Source organism: Ixodes scapularis, unplaced genomic scaffold (genome assembly GCF_016920785.2).
Source record: "Ixodes scapularis isolate PalLabHiFi unplaced genomic scaffold, ASM1692078v2 PGA_scaffold4__175_contigs__length_147842914, whole genome shotgun sequence".
Classification (NCBI taxonomy): Eukaryota; Metazoa; Arthropoda; class Arachnida; order Ixodida; family Ixodidae; genus Ixodes; species Ixodes scapularis.
The window spans coordinates 116,844,984-116,851,832 of record NW_024609879.1 but is presented as its reverse complement, the minus strand read 5'-3'; the positions used below and the strand labels follow the sequence as shown (position 1 = coordinate 116,851,832).

The following is a 6,849-nucleotide window of genomic DNA, read 5'->3' as shown; positions in this document are numbered from 1 at the left end:
GGCTAGGCAGCCCCGGCTCCGTCGTTCTTTGTCCAGCTTCCAGCCTCGCTCAGCTCGCAATGTCTCGCCCAGCCGCGCCCCCTCCGCCGATCGCCCGCCACGTGCCCTCTGCCTCGTCTTTCACCCCCGGCTCCCACAACCTTTAGCACCGGACGACTCACCCTTCACACATCCACAACACCACACACACTTGGCAGCGATCACTACATCATCAGCACGTGTCTTACCCTCAAAGGCATCTCCACAAGCCCCCACTTCCACCACCAACACACACAGATTGGGACCTATTCCGTACCGAATGCCCACTCCCACCCACCACCACCTGTGATTCCGACCTAGAACAATGGACGACCCACCTTCTCTCAGCTAAACAGATTGCAACCAAAACTATCGACCCTCCTCACCAGCGGAATATGTAGATACCCACCTCCGTAACCTCTGGGAGGCCTACACCAGCCTAGAGCAGCGCTGGCGGAAACATAAACACCGACGCAACCTTCGCCTCAAGCTACAAACTCTCCGCACTAAGATCGAGACGCACGCACTCACATTACCCAGGAACAACTGGAACAATATTTGCGACGAAATGCGAGGCCAGCTCTCCACTAAGAAGGTTTGGCACATCCTCCGTGCCCTACTCGACCCGCGCACTACTAAGACGCAATCTCGCCACCAAACCACACAAATTATAGCGGAAACTCAGCTCTCACCCACCGCCCTATGCGACACCCTCCACTCCATATACATCCCACCTCCATCATTACACCCTGTTGGTCCTCCACAATACACTGGCAACCCCAACCCAGAGCTCGACGGCCCCATCACCTTTGCAGAACTACAAGCGGCGGTGCAAGCCCTCAAACGCAACACCACACCAGGACATGACAACATCACAAACACCCTCTTACGTCACCTCAATGAGGAGGTCCTAGAACACCTTGTACAGCTCTTCAACCAACATTGGCTTAACCACACCCTTCCCTCCACCTGGAAACACTCTGACATCACCCTTATCCCCAAACCTGGAAAAACACCCTCCATACACAACCTTCGCCCCATCTCACTCACCTCCTGTCTCGGCAAACTTCTCGAACACGTCCTGCAGAATCGCGTCAATGCGCACCTTGAATACACACAAACCTACCCACCTAATATGATCGGCTTTCGACCCAACTTATCCACGCAAGACGCCCTTATACAGTATCATCATGATTTCCACCAACACCCCCCGCAACTAGATCACACCTCTATACTCTCATGTGACCTCCAAAAAGCCTTTGACAATATCTCACACCATAGCATCCTTCAGGCAATCTCATCCCAAAACCTAGGCCTACACTTCTACCACTATATCTATAACTTTCTCGCAAAACGTACCGCTACCATCCGTTTCGGCCATGTCCGGTCTGATTCTTTCCACATGCCAGACCGCGGAACGCCGCAAGGAGCGGTCCTCTCGCCCATGCTCTTTAACCTCACCCTAATTCCACTTGCCCGTACTCTCCTCACTATCCCCACACTACGCAGCTCACTGTACGCAGATGACATTGCCCTTTGGGTCCACTCTGGCTCCGACCAACACATTGAAGCAACACTTCAACATGGCCTCAACCAAGTCCTACATCACATCGAACCTTTGGAGCTCCAATGCTCCCCACACAAATCCGCTCTCCTTACCTTTACGCCGCCTCGTCACAAACCCCTCCAAAACCCCCCCCATCCAACTTTTTATACACTCTGACCCAATACCACACACACAACAAGTTCGACTTTTAGGCCTCACCCTCACACACAACAGATCACCCGCACCCACCCTCCAATACGTAAAGAAATATGTTACCCAAACCTCACACCTCATTAGAAGGATCGCCACTAAACACCACGGCATCAAGGAACAGGACCGCCTCCGACCCGTCCACAGTTTTCTACTCAACCGTATCCTATACCAGCTACCCTACCTTAACCTTACACCCACCCAACTCGACTCCCTTGATGCGCTCCTCAGGAAGACATATAGACATGCTCTCCTACTCCCCCCTCACGCCCCAACGCACCGCCTGCTCGACCTGGGCATACACAACACAATACGCGAACACCTAGACGCCCACCACATGTCCCAACTCACCCGCCTCGCATCCTCACCCACAGGGCACTACATTCTTAACACTATAAACATACTCCCCCCCACCATCCCAATGCCCCCACTTCACATTCCACCGCACATACGTAACCGCATTCGAGTCCACCCAATCCCTCGCCACATGCACCCAACTTTCCATAAAGCCCGGTGACTAGCACGAGCCAACATCCACGCCAAACTATACCCACCATCACCATGCACACTATACACTGATGCCACACCCTACCCTCACAAACCTGCACACTGTGTAACTGTTCTCGGCCAACATCCACCACCAAACGTCACGGCGGCCACCATCCTCACTACAAACACAACCACGGCAGAGGAAGCGGCCATTGCCCTTGCGCTCGCCCAGAGCCCCACCCCCCAATTCGTCCTATCTGATTCTCAGCAGGCCATCCGCAATTTTATTCGCGGCGATATCTCCCCCATGGCCTTCCAAATTCTCACCAACAACCCTCCATCCGACATTGTGACCCTGCTGTGGACACCAGCCCACACAGGCGTAGGCGCTAATGAGATGGTGCACGATTGTGCTCGCGAACTTATCGACCGAGCCGCCGTTTCAACTGCGCCTACACGCGATGCCCCTGCAGGCAAGCCTACCTCCCTCCTGCAATACAGGGATATTACCCTACACTACCGGCTCCTCCGCCGCCAATACCCACCTCCGCACCCCCACCTCTGCCAAGAGGAAACACACATGCTGCGGCTCTAACAAACACACACTTTCCCCCACCGAACACAACTAATACACACTCACCCACACCTCTTTACCACCCCCGCCTGTCCTGCCTGCGGGGCATTCGACACTCATTACCATTCCCTTTGCGAATGCCCCGCAGACCCATACCCCCCTCTTCCCTCCCCTCACCTCTGGGAGCAGATGTAGCGCGACCCGGAGGAGTCAGCTCAAATCCTGACCACCTCCCGGGCCCTGGTGATCGCGGCGGCCCTCTGGGCCTCCGCCAACCCCAATACCTGATCCCGGAAGAATAATAAAGTTTCCTCCTCCTCCTCCTCCTCCTCTACGCGACCGCAAAGTATTCTGTTGGCGGAGGGTTTATGACCTTGTCCCACTAGAGCGACAAAAAGAAGCAAGCGACAGTGACAAGCCTCAAACACTTGCAGCATGCTCGCGAAGGTACCTTTAGCAGGCGTTCAGTCGTTCGGTGCTCGTGAATTAAGAAAAACTGTTAACACAAAAGTTTGGGCCAAATGGCTGCTCGTGATCACGGCTCATGATGTACACGAGGAACAGCGCACCCACAAAAAAGTCACTCGAGTCAAAACACACACAAAAGAAAGAGACACCTACGCAGCGCTGACTTACAGCCTCTCGGGTATATTTACACTTATTTCTTTTTTTCTATTTGTATTATAGGCTAGGGTCAGGGAAAATAACTGGTATCTTTTTCCTTTCCTTTCGATATGGAGCTAAACTTATGGCTAACTGAATTGAAATTAATGTAAGGCAAGGTAGTCTAATTCTTTTCCTGGTAAGGTTAAAGACGAAGTACTAACACATCTGTCGTTATGTTTAGTGATGTTCTCTGCCTCGATAATTTCTCTTATGAGCTGATTGTTGTGCTTGCCAAGCACGGCGCAGTTACTCAGCAGCACTGAGCAGGCGTAGTCTCGACAATGAATGCCTAAATGTCCGGAGTTTCGGTTGGTGAATGTCTTCTTATGCTCACGAAGGCGATCGTTAAGACACCTTCCGGTCTGTTCTATGTATAGTTTTCCACAAAAGACGGGAAAGGAGTACACCATCTTCTCTGTACAAAGGTCAAAGGTGTTCTTTTGTTTCTTCTTGCAGCCGTCAGTTGTAATTGATGGGATATTTATTTTTTGCACAAGCTGCGAAGTATGTTAGGAGCTGAGAAGATGACTTCCAAGTTTACTCGGTTAGCTATTTTCTTCAGTCGGTGAGAAAAGGTATGAATATTAGGCACAATAATGGGTTTCTTTGTTTTGTCTCTTTTTTTTTTTTTTTGTTGAGTGCAGACGACGTGCCTGTTTTCGTTGATGAACTTTTCGGCCACTGATGTTAATAACGAGATTGGGTATCCTGGTGCGCTTTAATCAACGAAAGCAAGCAAGACGTTTGCACTCAATAAAAGAAAATAGAAAAAACAAAGAAACCCATCATTGTGCCATATATTCATACTTTTTCTCAAGGACTGAAGAAAATAGCTAAGGCAGTAAACTTGGAAGTCATCTTGTCAGCTCCTAACAACATTCGCAGCTTATGCAAAAAAAAAAGTAAAAACCGCACCAAATACAACTGTCGGCTGTAATAATAAGCACAAAAACACTTTTGTCCCTTGTACAGAGAAGGTGGTGTACTCCTTTCTCCTCTTTTGTGGAAAGCGCTACATAGGCCAGACCGGAAGGTGTCTTAATGATCGCCATCGTGAGCATAAGAACAGGTTCGCCAACAAAAACTCCGGACATTTAGGAATTCACTGCCGAGACTGGCTGCTTAGTGCTGCTGAGTAACTGCGCCCTGCTTGGCAAGCACGACAACCAGCTTATTAGAGAAATTATCAAGGCAGAGAACATCCCAAAACATAACGACAGATGCGTTAGTACTCCGTCTTTGACCTTATCACAAAAAAAAATTAGACTACCTAGCCTTAAATTAATTTCAATTTAGTTAGCTTTAAAGTTAGCTTCGCATCGAAAACAAAAAAAACAAAAAAAAAAAAAACAGACCAGCTATTCTCTCAGGTCCTAGCCTATAATACAAATAGGAGAAGAGAAATAAGTGTAAATATACCCGAGAGGCTGTCAGTCAGCGCTGCGTAAGTGTCTCTTTCTTTTTGTGTCTGTGTTGACTCGAGTGACTGTTATACGTGTGCGCTGTTTCCCCTGCACATCATAAGAAAAACAGATTGAAAGCCTGCCAAAGATACCCTCGCGTGCTTGATGATCGCGTTTGAGTATAGCCTCCTTGATTCTACAAAGCCTGTCAAATCGTGAAAGTCTCTGGTTTGAAACTTGTCGCTGTCGTTTGTTTCTGTCTGTTGCCCTAGTTGGAGTTGGGCACGGGGTAGCTCTCGTCAGTGAGTATTTGGGTCTGTTGTGGATGCAATTTGCGTTCCCCTTTGTGGCTCAGTCTTAGTGCGTCAAGTTCGCTGCTGTGGTCCTCCAAAGATGGATTTTTGAGCGTTTTTAATGTTTTAAAAACCGCTTGATTTCACCTTTTGTTTTTTGAGGGGGAGGGGACGTTATTTTGTTTCATTTGCCGGGAAAACCCCAACGCTGCTTTCACACCCTCTGTCAAGCTTCTCTCTGATTAATTAAAGCAGCTTTGATAATCCTACACACGTGAAGAATGAAAAGCATGCCAAGGGTTATACTTTCGAGTTTCCCGCCTTAGAATTGTTGTCCCGAAGGAAGTGGCAACCGAGGTTATCTATGCCATGTCTGCAAGTGCTGCAAAGCTACGATTAATCCAGATAGGAGCCTAATTTACTGCGTTTGGACAAATCTGCTTGAAAAGAGTGCAACTATATTCCGTTACAACTCAAGAAGGTAGGGCGAGGAAAAGGAAGGCTGGGTAGGAGGAAGCGAACGAAACCCTGGAGGGGAGAGGGGGAAACCTCCTCCTCTCTCCAGCAGTCCGTACGCTTCTTCCTCCCTCGCCTTCCTTTCACTTGCCCTACCTTCTTGAGTTGTAACTTACTATAGTCAGTACATATTCACCTAAAATACCAGTAAGCATTCATTTAAAAAGTATTCACCAATAAAAACTGAAAATTAATTTTCCAAATGAAAATTGAAAAGACTGATAAGATAGGTTGAATTTATTTTGAAAATGAACCTGGAAAGGTCGACCCTCCTCTTATATAACAGTCATTAGCGGAAAAACAAGAATAATATCGCAAAACTGGGTGACTGAAACCGCCATCTTGTTTTCTTTTGCAATCGCCTAGCACTCGTTCACTTGTCACGATGGTCACGATTCACTTTTACTTCTGCTCCTTGGTCTGTTACACCGTTATCACTGCCGGAGTGATAATGAGCGGAAGTAGAAGACTTTTTTTTTTTTATTGCAAGAAAGCAGGGGGTACAAATTTCATATAAAAGTGCACTGCAGCACATTTGTCAGCACACTATAAAATGCCCGCATCTCGAGAAGAGGGCCACACACGCTCAGTCACTCTGGCTTGGGCTCGCAGGTTGAATAAAAAAAAAAAACGCTCTTAACACGCTTCACGATGTTGAAAAAATAAAACCGAACTTCTTTCGCAGTTGCGTCGGCATATCTCAGTACCGTACGCGATTGCCATATTCTGAAAAGCCCCAGAAGGAAAAAGCATGTCATGCGGTACATTGTCATCGTTCCTCACGTCCAAAAACCGCATGCTCAAATGGGCTAATGGAGACCTGTTTCTTTAGCGTGCGTTGGAGGACATGCCCAAAAAATAAAGCGTGTCAACAGAAAATAAATACATGGTTAATGGTCACCGGTTGTTTGCATAAAAGAGAGTCAACAGACCAGGGCATCTCTAACACCTTTTCTCTTAGCCACGCCTTCACAGGTAAAGTGTTGCTGTGCAATTTAAGAAAATAGTTTTCGCCGCAGGGGGTATGCCCATGCGCTTCACTCGCTTCAAAACGTCTTAGGCACGATTACATACAATAGCATGGTACATTGGGGTGGGAAATAAACTGACCAGCAAGTCACGCTTGAGTGTTTT

The 6,849-nt window shown here is 48.2% G+C and overlaps 1 pseudogene; it reads left to right on the top strand.

Moving 5' to 3' along the window:
• The first annotated feature begins 2,261 nt into the window (after positions 1-2,261).
• Positions 2,262-3,032, top strand: LOC120841687 (annotated as a pseudogene).
• Positions 3,033-6,849: the final 3,817 nt, after the last annotated feature.